The following is a 20,802-nucleotide window of genomic DNA, read 5'->3' as shown; positions in this document are numbered from 1 at the left end:
AAAAGAAAAGCGAGAGTGGGTATCAGAAGGCTGGGAAACACACTGGAGAGGTATAATGGGGTTAAAGAAAAGGCAGACACACTTAATTTTGTGCTAGTCTTCACTGTGGAAGACATTAGCAGTATGCCAGAAATTCGCATGTCAGGAAGCAGAAGTGAGTGTAGTTGCTATTACTAAGGAGAAGTGCTTGGGAAGCTGAAAGTCTGAAGGTAGAGAAGTCAACTGGACCAGATGGACTACACCCCAGGGTTCCAAAAGAGGTAGATGAAGAGATTGTGGAGGCATTAGTAATGGTCTTTCGAGAATCACCAATTTCTGGAATGGTTCTGTAGGACTTGAAAATTGCAAATGTTACCCCAATCTTCAAGGAAAGAGGAGGCAAAAGTGTCACATATCCTGTGACGGGTTAAAGAACCAGCAGAAATGGAAAACACTTTGGAGTCCAGTATTGCTATTAATTAATGGTATTTATTAGTAACTACGCAATACAGTAATATAAATGCAGATATATCAAACAGGTTAGCAATGATTATATATATAGGGGTAAATAGACAGTCTTACGCTGATGAGTAAAGTTCAGTTCAGTTCGTGGTATTGAGTTGAGTAGTGATGGAGAGAGAGAGAGTGTGAGAGATTTGAGTCTTCAGGTGAGCTGATGCCGTCAATCTTCCCATTGTCCTCCAAAATCCTTTAGAAGTCACCGACTGTTACCACAACAAAGGGGACCGTTCTTCTGTGGTGGAATTATCAACCCAGGCGAGGGTCGGACACACGAATAACTCCCCACCGATCACACCCTTTTCACATTGCGAGAGCCACTGATCAATCCGCCTGATCGATCCTCCAAAACCCACCTTTTCTATGGGCACAACAGAGCTCATTCAGTGTCCAAAACCATGTGTCTGTAGGTCTAACAGTTGACCTTCTATTTATCTCACCATGCTGAACACCAGCTGTCCATCAAGCAGCTCCTCCTTTCTCTCTCTGTACGAACTTGGAAGCTGCCAGTGTCCTTGCAAAGTGTAAACATGATGCAGAGAAACCATAACACCATTTCCAAGCAATCTTCTCCTCTCTCTCTCTTAATAACAAGGTGTCTGGTGTTGAACAACTCCCTCTCTCTCTCTTTTCAAAAGCACAGTTCATAGGGGTAATTCAGGACCCCATCACAAAAGAAAGGAAATTACAGGCCATTTAGCCTGTTTTCGTTGGTTGGAAAGATGTTGGAGTCCATTATTGAGGATGAGGTTTTGGGGTACTTGGAGGCACATATTAAAATAGGCCAAAATCAACATAGTTTCCTTCAGGGGAAACCTTGCCTGACAGATCCTGGAAAGGTGTAATAATAAGAGTTGTTATGATGGGAGATTTTAGTTTCCCAAATATCGATTGGCAACGCCCTAGAACGAGGGGTTTAGATGGGGTGGAGTTTCTTAGCTGTGCTCAGGAAGGTTTCCTGACACAATATGTAGATAGGCCTACAAGAGGAGAGGCTGTACTTGATCTGGTATTGGGAAATGAACCTGGTCAGGTGTCAGATCTCTCAGTGAGTCTTACCTCAGTGGTTGATAAGTTTGATGGAGAAGATCCTGAGAGGCAAGATTTATGAACATTTGGAGAGGTATAATACAATTAGGAGTAGTCAGCATGGCTTTGTCAAGGGTAGAGAATGCCTTACGAGCCTGATTGAATTTTTTGAGGATGTGACTAAACACATTGAAGAAGGAAGAGCAGTAGATATAGTGTATATGGATTTCAGCAAGGCATTTGATAAGGTACCCCATGGAAGGTTTATTGAGAAAGTAAGGAGGCATGGAATCCAAGGGGACATTGCTTTGTGGATCCAGAACTAGCTTGCCCACAGAAGGCAAAGAGTGGTTGTAGACAGGTCATATTCGGTGACCAGTGGGGGTGCTTCAGGGATCTGTTCTGGGACCCTTACTCTTCATGATTTTTATAAATGACCTGGATAAGGAAGTGGAGGGATAGGTTAGTAAGTTTGCTGATGACACAAAGGTTGGAGGTGTTGTGGATAGTGTGGAGGGCTGTAGAGGTTACAGCGGGACATTGATAGGATGCAGAATTGGGCTGAGAAGTGTCAGATGGAGTTCAACCCAGATAAGTGTGAAGTGGTTCATTTTGGTAGGTTAAATATGATGGCAGAATATAGTATTCATGGTAAGACTCTTGGCAGTGTGGAGGATCAGAGGGATCTTGGGGTCAGAGTCCATAGGATGCTCAAAGCAGCTACACAGGTTGACTCTGTGGTTAAGAAGACGTACGGTGTATTGGCCTTCATCGATGGTGGAATTGAATTTAGGAGCCAAGAGGTAATGTTGCAGCTATATAGGACCCTGTTCAGACCCCACTTGCAGTACGGTGCTCATTTCTGGTCGTCTCACTATAGGAAGGATGTGGAAAACATGGAAAGGGTGCAGAGGAGATTTACGAGGATGTTGCCTGGATTGGGGCACATGCCTTATGAGAATAGGTTGAGTGAATTTGGCCTTTTTTCCTTGGAGCGACGGAGGATGAGAGATGACCTGATAAAGGTGTATAAGATGATGAGAGGCATTGATCGTGTGGATAGTCAGAGGCTTTTTCCCAAGACTGAAATGGTTGCCACAAGAGGACACAGGTTTAAGGTGCTGGGGAGCAGGTACAGAGGAGATGTCAGGGGTAAGTTTTTTTACTCAGAGAGTGGTGAGTGCATGGAATGGGCTGCCGGCAATGGTGGTGGGGGTGAATACGATAGGGTCTTTTAAGAGACATTTAGATAGGTACATGGAGCTTAGTTAAGTAGAGGGCTACAGGTAAGCCTAGTAATTTCTAAGGCAGGGACATGTTCGGCACAACTTTGTGAGCCGAAGGGCTTGTATTGTGCTGTAGGTTTTCTATGTTCTATGTTCTAGTATGTCTCCTATTATGGGATAACCTAGGACTAGACTCAAAATGTAATCCCTTTAGAGCAGAAATTAGGAGAAATTTCTTTAGCCGGAGGGTAGTGAATCTATGGAATTCATTGCCACAAATGGTTGTGGAAGCCAAGTTATTAGGTATATTTAAAGTGGAGGTTGATAAGTTCCTGATTAGTAAGGGCATCAAAAATTGCAGGGAGAAGGCAGGAGAATGGGGTTGTGAGGGATAATAAATCAGCCATGATGAAAAGACAGAGTGGACTTGATAGTCTGAATTGACTAGTTCTGCTGCTATGTCTTACAGTCTTATATCTAAAATAGAAGTTAAGTGGACAAAATAGGATATAGAAGTGGAACAGCTGTGACGAGAGATAATTTAGCAGTAGTAGTAGAAAATGAGGTTGAAGAATGTCGATAAATTAAGTGAACTTTAAGTGATTTTAACTTTACTGATATATGATAAGAAGTTCAAGGCATTCATACTGTAAACAGGGAAGACAGTTATGAACTTCATAGAATATCGACAGGATTGTGAAATGGGCAGATGAAGCATATCGTAGAGGAGTGTGAGGTGATATATTTTGAAAGAGAGAATATTTAAAGTAAGAGTTTAAATGAATGCAGGAGTTCAAAAGACCTAGGAGTATTTTTACACAAAATGGGTAAAGCTAATACACTGGATTGAGAAAATGAATAAAATATAGTAAAAATACAACAGCAAGACAAGCTAGTTACAAGGTTCCAGGGCTTGTTAAAATTATCTAAGAAAGCTTAATACGTTGCTGGGTATTAAGTATAAACTGTTATTCATGTTGTTAAGTTTGACCTGAATTCTTGCAGCTCTCACCATTCTTCAAAATATCTCTATACTTTAATAGATTCTATATTTCTTTTGGTGTAAAACAATTTTTTTCACACTCCTGTAGGGTTTAAAATGTTTGTGAGGTATTCTTAAAATGTAGACAGAATCACTGAACATGAAGAACAAAGAGCATATGGGTGAAATTAACTGTTGAGGTAACCAGTATAAATGGATTCAAGATGTGATTATCTCTGGAGAAAATTGGCATACAAGGGAACAGATTTTTCTCTTTGTCTTGCAAAAAGATGGAAAATTTTGACCCTCTAGATCTGTTGAAGAGGTCTCCCCAGGTGATGGGTAGATGGAGCTGAAGTTAGCCAAAGCTGTGTTGGTGTGGTAATACCCCAATATTCCCTCCGACCCTCAAAGGTCTTAAAGGCAAGATGCTGGAGGACCTCAGCAGGTCAAGCAGCATCTATGGAGGAAAATGGACAGTCAACATTTCAAACTAAACAATTCATCTGGACTGAAAGATAGAGGAGAGACTGGCAGTAAAAAAAAATGTGAAGGGAAGGGATGGAGGATGATTTGACAAGTGATAGGGGAGTCCAGGTGAGGATGGTTGACAGGCAGATGGAGGAAGGTGATAAGATCATAAGATTATATGAGCAGAATGAGGCTATTCAGCCCATCGAGTCTATTCTGATATTCAAATATGGCAGATTTATTTTCTCTCTCAACCACATTCTTCGGTCTTCTCCCCCTAACCTTTGACGCCCTTACTAATCAAGAAACTATCAATCTCCACTTTAAATATACCTAATGACTTGACCTCCACAGCTGTCTGTGGCAATGAATGTCCACTCTAAACCTTTCAATATTCTATGGGTTTCAATGAGAACCCCTCCCGTACTTCTAAACTCCAGCAAGTACATGCTCAGAACCATCAAATGCACCTCTTACATTAACCTTTCATTCCTGGGATCGTTCTTGTGGACCTCCTTTGTACCCTCTCCAAAGCCAGCTCATTCTTTCTTCGATAAGGGGCCCAAAATTGCTCATAAGAAACCAAGGTCAGTCTGATCAATGCCTTATAAAGCCTCAGCCTTACATCCTTGCTTTTGTATTCTAGTGCTCTCAAAATGAATGCTAACATTGCATTTGTCTTCCTTACCACAGTCTCAACCTGCAAGTTAATCTTTAGGAAATCCTGCACTAGGACTCCCGTCCCTTTGCACCTCTGATTCTGAATTTGCTTGCCATTTAAAAAATAGTCTATGCTTTTATTTCTTATACCAAAGTGCATGGTCATACAATTCCCTACACTGTAACCATCTGCCACTTATTTGCCCATTCTCCTATTCTGTCCTGGTCCTTCTGCCAGCTTCTTGCTTCTTCAACACTACCTGCCTCTTCACCTATCTTTGTATTGTCCTCAAACTTGGCCACAAAGCTATCAGTCCCAGCATCTAGATCATTGGCACATGATGTGAAAAGAAGCAGTCCTAACATCAAACAACACTAGTTAACAGAAGCCAACCAGAAAAGGCCTCCTTTATTCCAACTCTTTGCCTCCTTCCAGTCAGCCAATCTTCTATCCATACAGGGCTCTTATCTTGTTAAGCAGTTTCATATTTCAGCCCATCTTGTCAATGCTAACCCTTTATACCCATCTACACTATGGGATGATCGGAATGTTACTCGCTGAGACTTCATGTACTGCTGTACAAGATGTTGGTGAGAAGGCATCTGGAATACTGTGCAAAGTTGCAGAAAACCTCCCTAATTTTAAATTCAAATCTTCTTAGCAATAAACACCAACATTCTATTTGCCTTCTTGAAACCTGTTGCGCTTGCAAACCAATGTTTTGCCATTCAGGCCCAAGTGCCTCTGCAACAACAGCATACTGCAAACTTTCACATTTTGAATAATAATCTGATCCCATGTACCATCTTTGCTGACCAAACATTGGAATGTTCAAGCCTAGAGTGAACAGATGGACTGAGGTAGGGAATAAGTATGTCTCAGGGGCTAAAGTAATTGGTGATGCTCGGGGAAAGTCCCTGAAAGCACAGCTTGAGGTCTGGATTTCAAGGATCCTAAGTATTTATAAATTACACAACCATGAGATCTGTCTGCTTACAGACAGCCACAAAGTAAGAAACCTGAAAGAACCCAATTTTAAAAAAGACCTACACCCAATGTACAGAGGAAGAGGGAAGAAAAACACAAATCATGCAAACAAAAAGCCACCAACAGCATTCTGAACCAATCTGAGTCCATAGACCAGGAGACCAGAGCAGCCAGAGTAGGCCCAAAGCCTTGGTCTCAGTTCATCATATACTGGGGCAAATTACTGCCGAGCTTGCAGTCACAAAGTGTGTGGCAACCGGAGCAGTCTCACATACTCAGCCTCAGCACTGAGGAGAGTGGAGTAAAACATCATCGAGTAGAACCGGCTCAGCAATCACCTCTGGTCCTGACACCCTGCCTTTTCAGTCCATCTGGGCCAGCGTTTAAATTGTCCAAGTGCTGGATTTGCTAACAATTCAGCAACAGGTGCGAGGGTTTGCCACCCCAGAATTAGTTCCCTTTTAACTTTAACACACAAGGTTAAAAGTTGGACTATTTTTGGCCAAACAAGCCAGTTTAAACCAACCTTTTGACGCAATCTATGCTACGGGGCATGAGTAAGATTCTGGTATCAGTTTGCCTTGCAAAACACTATCTAAATTAAGCAATTACAGGCAAACGGAAAGTCTGCAAAGCAGATCTTTGGGGAACTGACTAAGAGAAACTAGACAATGGACAATCATAAGTCACAACTCGAAGGGCATGCCAAGAAGAGAGGCTAGATATATACATGAAATCAGATCTGGATTATAATACGGCTTTTGTTATAACTTGGAATTTGGGTTGAGTTCAAACATCGCATTTATAACAGTCCACTGTGCATCAACTTACTTGAGTTCTGTCTGATTATAAACTTACTTTCTCTTGCACTTTTACTGTATTTATCCAGCTCACTATATTTAACCAATGAAATATATACTTTTTTAAAAATTGGCCTGAATTATTCTATCCCACAGTGGCTCCCAGTATCCAGCAATCTCCATGCACAGAAATAAAGAATGAGGAGGAGGGGGAATGTGGGTGGCGCTAGGTGGGGTTCTGTGAAGGCACATTACAGTTCTGGGGCTGAAAGGGAAGCACTAAGAGTTTTTTAGTAAAGTAATCCATGAATTTAGCAACTCAAGAGTACCGCAGGGTAATTGAAATATTTGAGGCACTTCCTGAAGTATGAGAACTGTTAACAATAAAATCATTTCTTTTGAATTTTCAAGAAAACTTCATACTGGTCCAGTGAGTACACTCAATGCAACCTTGACTTAGCAAGCGAGCCTCATTCTTGGTCTCTTCTAAGTTCAGTTGATCACTAATAGGGCTCTCGGCCCATGAACGCTACTTCATTATTGCTTTCTTTTTATCATCATATTTGTATTTTTTGTGATTTTATGTCTTTGCACAGTACTGCTGATGCAAAACTATTTTCTCATGTTATTGAGGCCTTCTGTTGGTCAGGGTTGACCATAGATGTTGTGACTTAGCTGTCCACTTGATACGTTAGCCTGAGCTGTACGATATGGAGAGCAATCTGTTGCTCATGCAGCAAGCTCCCCCTCTCCATGCAACTGATGAATCTAAATGCAGGGCAGAGATGGATGCAGTTTAGCATCAGCAGCCTTGCAGGAGTTTTCAGTCAGCTTTGAACTCAGCACAGGACTGCCTTAGAGACTCCAGCTCCAGATTTTTCCTCAGGGTTTACTCCCAAAGCCTTCTCCATGAGTAGGTATAGCTGCAAGGCAGTGGAGGCATGAAATCAGAGTCTCTTTCTCCTAAATGAGCTGCCAACTATGGCTGATGAACCCATCTATCAAAAATGACCAGTTTTAAGCCGCCATTAACTAGACTTTGCCCCTTCTGTTAGCAGAAACAGTACTGCCGGGCTCAGTAGCTAAGCCACATGTGAAGGCCAGGAGCTAGAGTTGATTGTCAAAGGTTTTTTAAGATGCACGCTCTTGGGAGTATTTTATAGGTAATGGGAGCTTCCCCAGCTATGACAACCTTAAGGAACCACTCTCGTCATAAAGAACAGTAATAATAATCCTGATTTCATTTCTGATTCTAACAAGCTGTTTTGCAGAATGGAGGAAGTTAAAAAGGATATTGATGAGTCCATATTTGTTTGCTACACTCATGAACAATATCCTAGCTGAGCAAACAGAAAAACAATCTCCACTTAAAAATAACTGAAGTAGAGAATTGAAGATCTGATCAAAATAAAACCTTGTCACCCACCTGATAAGCAGATGTGATTTCAGATCTAACCAAGGCATTTTATGAAATCAAATTCACCAAGTTGGCAGGCTACAATTGGTTTAATTACTGTAAGACCACTTGTCCGTCCTATTGGTGCAGTCTTTCATTGAACCTATTATGGTTTTTGGATTTACTGAGTATGCCTGCAAGAAAACAGTATTAGTGTAGTATATAGTGACATATATGGTACTTTGATAATAAATTTACTTTGAACACTTTGAACTTAGAACTTTGTAAACTGGCTCAAGAGCATACTTTAGAGGAGAGCTTGCCACCCCTTCATCTAGGCTACATATCTCATCCATTCAATGCCATGGCTCGAATATACCCAGGATAGTCAACATTTCAAGCACCAGTCTGACATGTGTAAGGAATCACATCTTTCTCGCAGCAGCCAAACCCTTTCATCATCAACTTTGGATATGTCCTATTAGTCTCTGTATCTCTCTTCCCCTCTCAGCATTAGTCATGGAAATAGGCCCAAATCCATCAAGAATCAGGGATCCAGGATCAACTTTATTTCCCATATACGCTTACATGTATTAGGAATTTGATGTGGAGTGTTGATATGATGTGCAACAAAAATCAACATTCAACAATTATAAAGGATTATAAAGAATAAAGAATTATATGAAATATAAAGTTAGAGGTTAAAGTACATATATGGAATAAAATGTGCATAAATACATGTATTTACAAAGTAACAGCATTATAAAAAGTGGTTTAAAGTTCAGTGTAGTGACGGGGATTATGATAGAGGGGATGGAGGGGAGGCTGATTGGAATGGTAGATCAGGATTACTGCCTCGGGGAAGAAACGTTTAAGATTGCACTAAGTTTTGTTATGGTAGCCCTATCGTGCTTTTCAGAAGGGAGCTTTTGGAAAAGACAGTTTGCAGAGTGAGTAGCACCTGCAATGATCCTTTCTGCCAGCTCCTTGGTCCTGGATACAGACGAGTCCTGCAGTGACGACAGAGCATAGCCAATAGCCTTTTCCGCTGACCAGACAGTTTGCTGTAGTTTTTGCATACTGTGAGCGGATCCTGCACCAAACCAGACCGTAAAGGCTGATGTGAGGATGGCTAATGTGATGGGATTCACATCACCCAGTTTACACTCATGCTACATTAATCCCATGTTTTATTCTCTTTACATTCTCATCATCTCTCCCCAGATTCTGACACTCACCTACTTGCTGGCAGAAATTAATCGGCACATGTTGGGGAGGTGGTGGAAAACCTAAGCACCTAGAGAAAACCCAAGAGATCACAGGGAGAATGTGCACCCTCTACACAGACAGCACCCAGTGCAGGATTGAACCTAGGTCTCCAGCACTGGGAGGCAAGGATGAACCAGCTGCACCATCATGTTGCCCTCTTAACATACTAAAAGCAGTCAGCAATTTAAACTGTCAGCAAAGATAGCTCATTTTGTCAGATGGTGTTCAGAACAAGCCAGAATCCTCACTGCTGCTTTCTTTCAGACAGGTTCTCCTCGGGACTTGCTGTCCCAAATTCTTTTTCAGCATTTAGTCACTTCAAACAATCTTTAAAGGCATACCTCACAGATGAAGAAGCAATGATTGTCCAGGAGCAATATTACATATCCATTTGATGTAAAGAAATAAAAAAAATTCCATCTAAATGTCAACATTGTAGGTGATTTACTTTGGCACAAAACCTTCAGAATACTTTGGTTGATGGACTGGCCTGACCAAGCTTGTCCTAACTGTGCAGGGTTCTGCAAGAACCTGTTGTTGGGTTCTGCTGTTCTCATTCTCAGTGCCTTTTGGTTCATCTCCTGATATCTCCATATCTGCTTCCGTCAAACAAGCTTCCTATGGGGTATTTCTGAGACTGACCTTGTTTCTACTTAAAGGACATTCTCCCCGTCATAACCCCACATGACCTGGAGTGTGGGGCATGTAGAGTCACCATTGCCTACTGACTGGTCTGGTGTCAGTCGGATATGAGCCTGATCTCACTGTGTTTCCAGCTCTTCAAAGTGTTGTTTTTGGGCACTTCACATTCTTCCTGCAGTGGGAATAGTCCGACAGCACTGGTAAGTAACTCTTTAAAGTTTTCCTGTCACTGAGTGTGTGTCATTTACATTTGAAGGCTGACAAGTTTGGCTAAATATAAAACCGTTTTGTTTGAAGTTTAGTTTCAAGTTCCTGTTCTATTGCAGCCAGTGGTGTAGGTGGAGCAGATACAATGGAGGTGTGTAAGAGGCTCTCAGACAGGCATACGAATATGCCAAGAATGAGGAAGATGGACCATGTGCAGGGAGAAGAGATTAGTTTAATTAGGCATCATTAACTTAATTAGTTCAGTGCAACGTTGTGGGCAAAGGCATGATCTTGTGTTGTATTGCTATATGTTGTATGTTCTATGCTCATTTATTGTCATAAACAAACTAGTGAAGTTTAAGAGACTACTAGACAGGTATATGGAGGAATTTGAGGTGGGTGCTTATATGGGAGGCAGGGTTTGAGGGTCGGCACAACATTGTGGGCCGAAGGGCCTGTACTGTGCTGTACTATTCTATGTTCTATGTTCTATATAGAGCATATGAATGCCTTGAAAATCAGCTTTTTGCAGCAGCACAGCACATTACAAATATGGTGAACACAAGTGAACATAAACTTAAATTAACATTAATTGTACTTACATGATAAAATAAATGTAACAACACTAGTGCCAGTTGGCAAAGAAAGAGAGAAAGAGAAAGAGATGTAGTCAAAATCAGAACCAGAATCAGGTCTATTATCACTGTCAAATGCCTGTTCAGCCTTGTTCATGACACCCCTATTTAATCCAAAGAATCTCAAACACACATCAGTGTTTTTTTTCATTTGGAAGAAGTGTAACACCTAATTTGAGAACAGACGATTTTCTTCTGCCATTGCCCAGGTAGTTCATTACAGATAATGAAGATGACTAACCACTTTGTTCAGTGGTCATAGCACCACCATTGTTGGTCACGTTTGGTAAATCTATTATTTCAGTAAAATGCAGGAAACATTCAGCAATTCTCAAATGCAAGTGAAGAGGGTAATTTCTGATATATTGGATCACAACTAGCAAGCTTTAGTTAGATACACAGGGCAACAAATGCAATATAAAAATATTCCTGCCTTTTAGTGCTGTGCTCTTTACTTAAATGAGTACTCCTACCCAAAGTTAGCATTTAATAGTGTACAACCCTGTGCTTGGAGAATTTACCCATCAGAGTGCTTCTTCACCCAGATAGTTTGCTTTAAAGTTTTACTGCACAAAAAAACATTCCGTCCAGAAAGAAATTAACTTCCAAACTGCTAATGGAAAAAAAGATTATCCAGTTTAATAATATAAGGTATTTTTAAATCACTATGAAAAACATCAGTAATTACAATCATTTATTCCAGATCATTGCTAGTGACTGATTATAAAACAAGGTCTCTTGATGTGTATGTATAATTAATTTTATTTACATGCATAATTCACTCTTTTGAGAGTTAACTCCTCTTATGCTTATAGGCTTCATTTTTCTTCCTTTCTTGCATAATTATTTTATGTCTGCTTTCTATTTAAAAATTGGGTGAAACATTCGGTATCGTGACATTTTCTGTAGATCCTTTTACAGTTTCGGTATGGTGACCCTGACACACACATACTTTCAGAGTGTGTATAGTTCTTGACTCCAGCACTGAACACTCAATAGAAGTAACCAGCTTGTGATATCAACTAATGTGTGTTTCCACTTTGATGCCATTTTAGAGTTCTAGTTACCACCTTCTCTTACCTTTCCACAGCTGAAGAACATCCATCTCCTTCAGCCAACCAGGTCTATACTGTCCAATGAGGTAATTAGCTACATGCAGTTTAGTGGCTTCTTCATGTAGCTGAATAGTGTGCTGGCAATCTGTATGTTGCTATCCATGCTTTGGAACTTAGTGTCTGGTTTTGATAAGTGAATTTTGGTTGTGGGCTCTGGAAAATGTCAGAAGGGCCAATCTTTGACGATTGCTTGTCATGGGACTTGATTTGACTTTCCATCAGCAAAAAAGCTGGCTGCATTTCCCTTGACCAATTCCTATTCAGTTCCTAAAATGCAGAGAAAATTTTGATGTGGTTCTAAAGTGGCAGTGATGAGGGCTTTGTAGGAAAGTTGTTGCTACCCCAGCGGGCAGCACTGCAGCGTAGCAGTTAGAGTAATGCTATTACAGCACCAGCAACCTGGGTTTTCAATTCTGCTGCTGTCTATAAGGAGTTTGTACGTTCTTCCTGTGACCTCCAGGCTTTGTCCAATTATTCCAGTTTCCTTCTGCATTCCAAAGATGTGTATGTTATGGTTAGTAAGCTGTTGGCATGTATGTTCGCGCTGGAAAGCTACGCTTAGCACATCCTGGACTGTGTTGGTCATTGACATAATGAAGCATTTCACCACATGTTTCAATGTTTTGATGTACACATGACAAATAAAGCTAACCTTTTGTCTTTCTCTTTTGATGCCCTAATCTCTCCTTGCTATTAAACAAGACATTTCATTGAAATTTCTTCCACATGTATTTGATTTGAGTAGTGTCTTGTGGTGGACTGAATGTGAAAAGTTCTTAGAGATGAGAAAAATGCAGTCAATACACAGGTTGCCATGTAAAAGTCAAGGAGAGTGAGGTTCAGCAGTGTTAGGAGCCAGTTGAAAACTTGAACTTCAATGCTCCAGTAGTGATATATTGTACATGTCATGGCCCAGTCTGGCAATTCCCCACCTTGCTATTACCTCAGTAATCCCCTCGTCTAATTTCCAATCATTCCCAGTTCCACTAATTACACACACCTGCCTTCCATCAGTAAATGCAGGATAAAAACCCTGTAATCACAACAAAGAGCTGTCAGTTCGTTGGTTGACTCTTGTATGAGTAACCTTGTTTCATGGTTCTTTAGGACTGTCAGTTCTAAGTTCCACATCATTTTCCTGGATTCTCTACATGAACCTTGTCTCTGTGTAAAGACTGTCCTGAATACCTATTCCACATTCACGACTGTGCTAACACCTCTCGATCCTGCCTCCGTGCCTGTGTCCAGCACTTGGGTTCCCCCGCAGCCACAGTACGTGGTCATGTTTAGCTGCAAATATATAATTTTGGTGTGACAATTGTCTATTCACTACTTCTACCAAAAGCTTGACATCTTCATCTTTTCTCTGCATTTGAATAAATGTTGCATGAAGGTGAGGGAACGGCCCATCTATTCTTCATGAAGTTCACAAACTCCATCTTCTGCAACAAGAAACTTGTCCCCAGACTTTGGGTGGAAGCTTTTCTGTCAAAGTGGAATGTTGTTACTCGGGTTTTAGTTAGATTGGGAAATGATTTTCAACATTGTGGATTGGTTCTAATTTATTGTGGTTTCTGTTCTATGTACTTAAGCTGGGATGAAATTGGGTTTCCACGCAACTGACCCTACAGTATGTGAATGTGGCCATTGCTCTAGCAGGTATATGATTCAGTCAGGTGTTGTTGGATGGCCAATCCAATGTGGAAGCCTATCATTAGCATTATAGATCCAACTAACCTGTCCTTCAAGGTATATACAGACTCAATAATAGAAAAGAAAAGAAAAGAAAAGAAAATAGGTGCAGGAGTAGGCCATTCGGCCCTTCGAGCCTGCACCGCTATTTATTATGATCATGGCTGATCATCCAACTCAGAACACCGCCCCAGCCTTCCCTCCATACCCCCTGACCCCTGTAGCCACAAGGGCCATATCTAACTCCCTCTTAAATATAGCCAATGAACTGGCCTCAACTGCTTCCTGTGGCAGAGAATTCCACAGATTCACCACTCCTGTGTGAAGAAGTTTTTCCTAATCTCAGTCCTAAAAGGCTTCCCCTCTATCCTCAAACTGTGACCCCTCGTTCTGGACTTCCCCAACATCGGGAACAATCTTCCTGCATCTAGCCTGTCCAATCCCTTTAGGATCTTATACGTTTCAATCAGATCCCCCCTCAATCTTCTAAATTCCAACGAGTACAAGCCCAGTTCATCCAGTCTTTCTTCATATGAAAGTCCTGCCATCCCAGGAATCAATCTGGTGAACCTTCTCTGTACTCCCTCTATGGCAAGGATGTCTTTCCTCAGATTAGGGGACCAAAACTGCACACAATACTCCAGGTGTGGTCTCACCAAGGCCTTGTACAACTGCAGTAGTACCTCTCTGCTCCTGTACTCAAATCCTCTCGCTATAAATGCCAGCATACCATTCGCCTTTTTCACCGCCTGCTGTACCTGCATGCCCACTTTCAATGACTGGTGTATAATGACACCCAGGTCTCGTTGCACCTCCCCTTTTCCTAATCAGCCACCATTCAGATAATAATCTGTTTTCCTATTTTTGCCACCAAAGTGGATAACTTCACATTTATCCACATTAAATTGCATCTACCATGAATTTGCCCACTCACCCAACCTATCCAAGTCACCCTGCATCTTCTTAGCATCCTCCTCACAGCTAACACTGCCACCCAGCTTCGTGTCATCCGCAAACTTGGAGATGCTGCATTTAATTCCCTCATCTAAGTCATTAATATATATTGTAAACAACTGGGGTCCCAGCACTGAGCCTTGCGGTACCCCACTAGTCACCGCCTGCCATTCTGAAAAGGTCCCATTTATTCCCACTCTTTGCTTCCTGTCTGCTAACCAACTCTCCACCCACACCAATACCTTACCCCCAATACCGTGTGCTTTAAGTTTGCACACTAATCTCCTGTGTGGGACCTTGTCAAAAGCCTTCTGAAAATCCAAATATACCACATCCACTGGTTCTCCCCTATCCACTCTACTAGTTACATCCTCAAAAAATTCTATGAGATTCGTCAGACATGATTTTCCTTTCACAAATCCATGCTGACTTTGTCCGATCATTTCACCGCTTTCCAAATGTGCTGTTATCACATCCTTGATAACTGACTCCAGCAGTTTCCCCACCACCGACGTTAGGCTAACCAGTCTATAATTCCCCGGTTTCTCTCTCCCTCCTTTTTTAAAAAGTGGAGTTACATTAGCCACCCTCCAATCCTCAGCTATAGCTGTTCCACTTTCAGGGCATAGTGTGACAGCTGCTGAAGTTCACTGAGGTCACTTCAAGATCTCTGCACAATTCACTTGTGACTAAAAGTGGATATATTTCTAGGCCATAGCCATGGGCAAGGCACAACTTTGAGAGGAAGTGAAGGTAGTTCAGAGCTATCAGGAAACTGGGCAAGGGAGAAGGAGCAGGAATAAGTGGAAGGTTTGGTGGTGGGAGAAAGGGATAGAACTCAAGGATGGAAGAGCGGCGCAGGTTTTTCAGTGACCTCTATCTGAACTTCAGGGGTATCAGTGTTACAATGTTATCACTGATTCCCACCATGTTTTGCAGTTACAGTATGTGGGTAATCACAGAACAAATGTAAGTGACTACACTGGCATTAGATACTGCCAGTGGCTCAGACAGGGAGCACTTTGACTCAATTTCACTGTGGGGATGGATCTTAAACTCAAGTAACCCTCAATAACCTTTCTTGACAAAAGAATGAATAGCATATGGCCAAGTTTGCAGATTATACAAAGATAGGTGGAGAGGCAGGGAATCTGTAGAAGGACATGGACAGGTTGGGAAAGTGGGCAAAGAAATGGCAGATGGAATGCAGCGCAGGGAAGTGTGGATTTATGCACTTCGTCAGAAGGGTAAAGGTATAGACTATTTTTGAAATGGGATGAAAATTCAGGAACGGAGGTTCAAAGGTATTTAGGAGTCTGGGTTCAGGATTCCCCTAATGTGAGCTTGCAGAATGAGTCAGAAGTAAAGGCGGCAAGTGTAACGTTAGCAATCATTTCAGGAGGACTGGAAGATGAAGGAGTACTACTGAGGTTATAATTGGGCATTGTTGGACCAAAAGGCATTTGGAATACTATGAGCTTTTTGGGCCCCACATCTAAGGAAAGATATGCTGGACTTGGAGATACTCCAGAGGAGGTTCACAAGTATGATCCCAGGAATGAAAGACTTAATGTTTGAGGAATGTTTGATGGCTTTGTTACTGTACTCAATGAATGAGAGCTCATCTTAATGAAACCTACCCTTTACTAAAGTCCTGGATAGAATTAATATAGAGAAAATAGGATTTAAAAGCACAGCCTCAGAACAAAGGGACATCCCTTTAGAACAGCGATGAGGAGAAATTTCTTCAGCTAGACAGTGGTGAATCTGTGGAAATCAGTGCCACAGAGGGTTGAAGAGGCCAAGTCGTAGGCTGTACTTACGGCATAGGTTCTTGATAGGTAAAAGGGTTTAGTGTTATGAGGAGGAGGTGAGAGAATGGGGTTGAAAATAATAATCACTGCTGACTCAATGGGCCAAATGGCCTAATTCTGCTCCCATATATTTCATTCTATGGCCTCTTCCATCTTCCCCTTACCCACTCTAGTCCAGCCTTTATAGTCAATCCTCCAGCTTCCTCTATTCTGAAGCAGTGAGCTCCATCCAAATTCTAAGCAACTTGCTGAGAACAGGCTCCTCAATTAGCTTCTTACTGTGCTCCATGGGAAGATCTTTTACTTCCTCTTTGTGTATCAAATAAACTATGTTACTCAACAAGATAACTATGTTCTCGAGCAAAAAGAGGGCATACAGTGTAAACTAGATGGCTTCTCTAGAATCATCCATTTAGGGAAGAAAGCCTGATATTCTTTTCCCATATGGCCTTCATTTGGCTCAAATCCTATTTCAACATAGCAAATCTTAACTGTTCTATCAAGTTCATCATCAAATGACTTCAGTGGAGGGTAAAATGATTTGCGTTGAAGCGGAACTTCACTTGGTATGCCAGCTGACAGCAGGATTTAGGAGTTGATTAGTACTGGGAGCTTCATGTAGATGTGGCTGACCAAGCTATAGATGCCCAGCTGACAGCACACCATCAATGATCACTATTCCTTTCATGCAGGACTGCTAGAACAGTGAACGGCCGGCAAACCACATTGCAACCTCCTGCCCACAGCTTGACCATTATGGAAGGATAGGGTTAATCAATTGAACAGTCACCAACCAGTGACCAGACCTCAACTAACAGCTTTTCTCTTGCTATATGGAAGAAGCAGAAGCAGCTCATTGGTCAGAGAGAACAGCAAGTTTTATGTGGAACTCTTGCTTCCTCTTGACCGATTGCAATACAAACTGAAACTTCTTTGGTCTTTTGTTTATATTATCTTAAGTTGCCCGATTTAAATATCACACACCACAGCACTGTGAATAAAACATTTGTCACGGATTCAAAAACTGAAGGCTAATGAATATCTGATGGCCACCAAAATATTTTACACCCTGGTCCATTATACATCGTACTCCTCTTCCATCTCCTTCTGTTGCACATCACATCTTCCTTCATACATACATGCATCAAACTGCATCCTTCATTACTCATTGTACCCCCTTCTCCATTGTACCTCCTGCATTATCCACGGCACTCCTCCACTAACGTGTATCAGCCTCTCCCAAGGTTATACATTGCATTCCTATCCTTTTATATATTACGCTCATCCTCCATGGCAAACTGTCTCCTTTCAACATTGCCTTCTTCCTTTCACAGTCCAGCTTGTCCTGTCATCTCCATGCTGTTGATCACAGTTTCTTTTTTAAATGTTGCACTTTACTGTTTACGTTGGGTGGTGGGTGGAGATACATCTCTACCAAAGGAGCTGTGAGGGACTCCTTCCCTCTGCTAGCCTGCAGGTCACCCTTGGGCAAGGTGTAGCACCTACTTAGCCCCCCCGATCAGGATCATGTGAAGCCATAGTAGTAGATGATAGATGTTCGTATGAGCAGCTGGTGCATGTTGCAAGTCCTGGTTATGTGACCACTGATGCCAGGCAGAAAATCTCTGAAGAGTATTGATAATTACCAATCTTGTAAGGACACTGCCCAGAAGAAGCTAACGGCAAACCATTTCTGTAGAAAAAAGGCAGTCATGGTCGTGGATAGGTCATGATCACGGCACATAACAATGATGATGACTATTTACTTGCACTTTCTCTGTAACTGTAATACTTTATTCTACACTATGTTATCACTACCTTATACTACCTCAATGCACTATTGTAATGAATTGATCTGTATAGACAGAATGCAAGACAAATGTTTCACTGTACCGAGGAACATGTGATAATAGTAAACCGAAGGTTCAAAGATTCATTTATTATAAAAGCATATATCCATATAAAACTCTGAAATTCATCTCCAGGTAGCGACGAAACAAAGAAAGAACATGGAAGTCATTCAGAGAGAAACATCAAACCCACCCCCTCCCGCACAAAAAAGAGCAGCATCCTGATCACCAACCCCAAAACCCCTCCCTTCACACAAAAAGGAATCAGAACATCGACCCCCATATGACCCCTCCCCGCACAAAAAACTAACAGAACACAGCAGAACATCAACCTCTAAACCCCCTCCCCTCGCACAATGAAATGCAAAAGGAATGGGGGATTAAAAAACAGAGAATAAAAGCCACAAATATGAAGAAGTCCACAGTCCATAAACACAGTAGTCCAATCCATACACGCAGAACCACGATCCCATCTTATGATGTCACCGACCTTCATCAAAAGAGAGGGACACCACATGAGAAAGAGGCCTACCTGCCTGCTACAGCAAGCCACACAGCGAGAGGCTGCTCGCAGACTCCTTCTCAGCAGTGAATGAAAGGGAGACAGTCAGCGCTGAACTCTCGCTAGCCTTCCATATTTGCTTCGATATCTCAATCTTCCTCGATATTTTAATCGGCAATTAATGGAGTTGGAACATTGGCCATCTGAGTAGAAACTCGCTTCCTGGAATCTTCTCGAAGACAGCAAAGTGCTGGATCACTCAATTTTGCAATTTAACAATTTGACATTTGTACAAATATATCACACCCAGGTCCATTATACATTGCACACCTTCTCTATTACAAGCCATACATCCTTTCTCCCAAATACATCACAGCCTCTTCCAATACACAATATGTCACACCCTGCTCCAACATACATGGCACCTTCCTTCATTATAAAGCATGCACCATTCTTACATTACATCACACTCTCTCCCTTTATATATCATACTTTCATCTAACATATACTGCATTCTCCTCCACTATAATCCATAATTTAACCTCCAAGAAACATTCCAACCTCCTCCAGTAAAAATCAAGCATTCAATACACGCTACACCATCTTCTCCTATACAATGCACTTCTCCTCCATTACTCATCCCATTCCCCCTCACAGAAACATTAAACTCATTCTACATATCACCAGTATACATTTCACCCTAGTCTATTGTACAGCACATCCTCCTCTATTATGGATTACAGTTGGGCACTATAAACTTGCCACACTGCTGCGCAATACTTGGGATGGCACAGTAGCGTAGTGGTTAGCACAGCACCAGAGTTCAATTCCCGCTCTGCCTGTAAGGAGTTTGTACATTCTCCCCGTGACTGCATGCGGTTCCTCTGCGTGCTCCGGTTTCCTCCCACATTCCAAAGACATACCGGTTAGTTGGTTGATTGGTCATTGTAAATTGTCCTGTGATTAGGCTGGGGTTAAAATGGGGGGATTCGTGGGTGGTGTGGCTTGAAGGGATGGAAGGGCCTACTCCACACTATTTCTCAATAAATAAATTAATAGACGACGGCTTCTTCCATTATATAACGCAATCTCCTCCATTAACATCATTACATTTCCTTCCATTGTGCACCGTGCACCTTTACCATTATATTCCACATCTATACACCTCCAATATGTATCATACCTTTCTTCTACTACAGAGTGCAGTCCTTCTCCATTATATATTGCCACCCCCTCCATATCACATTGAAGCATTTCTATCACCCACCTCAGGCAATGTCATATTCCTCCTTCATTACTCATCCTCCCATCATTAAGCCTTGTTTTCATTGGCTAATTCGGTTTAATAATTAAACAAGTTTAAACTAGCTATTTGGATATATGTTTAACTTTAAAACAGTGGCTTTCTCTGCTTTAAGTAGACGTTAATAACAACAAGGCTATTTTCATTGCTTAATTTCAAGCTATTTTTTTCCTGATAAACTTACTGCAGGCTAAAGCATTTCACCCAAGTTCAGCTTTAATCACAATTCCACCCACACCACAAACACAAGAGCAAGTCACAGGCATCCAGATAACCTAAAGATATCATAACGCAAAACTTACAGAAGAGCTGGAGGTCAACAAGAGACTAGAAGTCTGCAATAACAAATTATGTCTGATGTACCTTCAGTATTAATGTGAACCACACAGTTAGTTCACTTTCATTATTCTTTCATAATACAGCTGCTGCATTAGTTAATTCACTGATAAGGATTGTAGGATGAACAGTTAACCACAGAGTGAACTGCTCAAGAGTGCTTAAAACTTAAGTTGCATTTTACTGTAATCTCTTACAGTTAATCAAGATTCTTTTGGTTGAAATAAGAGGGAAGTTGCAGCTGTTACATATTAAATGTTAAAATGTGTAGCATACTGGTTCCTTCAAAGTTAAAAAAAAGTTCAAAGTAAAATTTATTATCAGAATACATACATGTCACCACATACAACCCTGAGATTCTTTTTCCCGCAGGCATACTCAGCAAATCTATAGAATAGTAACTGTAAACAGGATCAATGAAAGAGAAAGAACA

This window comes from Mobula birostris, chromosome 5 (genome assembly GCF_030028105.1).
Source record: "Mobula birostris isolate sMobBir1 chromosome 5, sMobBir1.hap1, whole genome shotgun sequence".
NCBI classification, from domain to species: Eukaryota; Metazoa; Chordata; class Chondrichthyes; order Myliobatiformes; family Myliobatidae; genus Mobula; species Mobula birostris.
The sequence above is the reverse complement of the archived record's forward strand: the minus strand, read 5'-3'. Positions refer to the sequence as shown.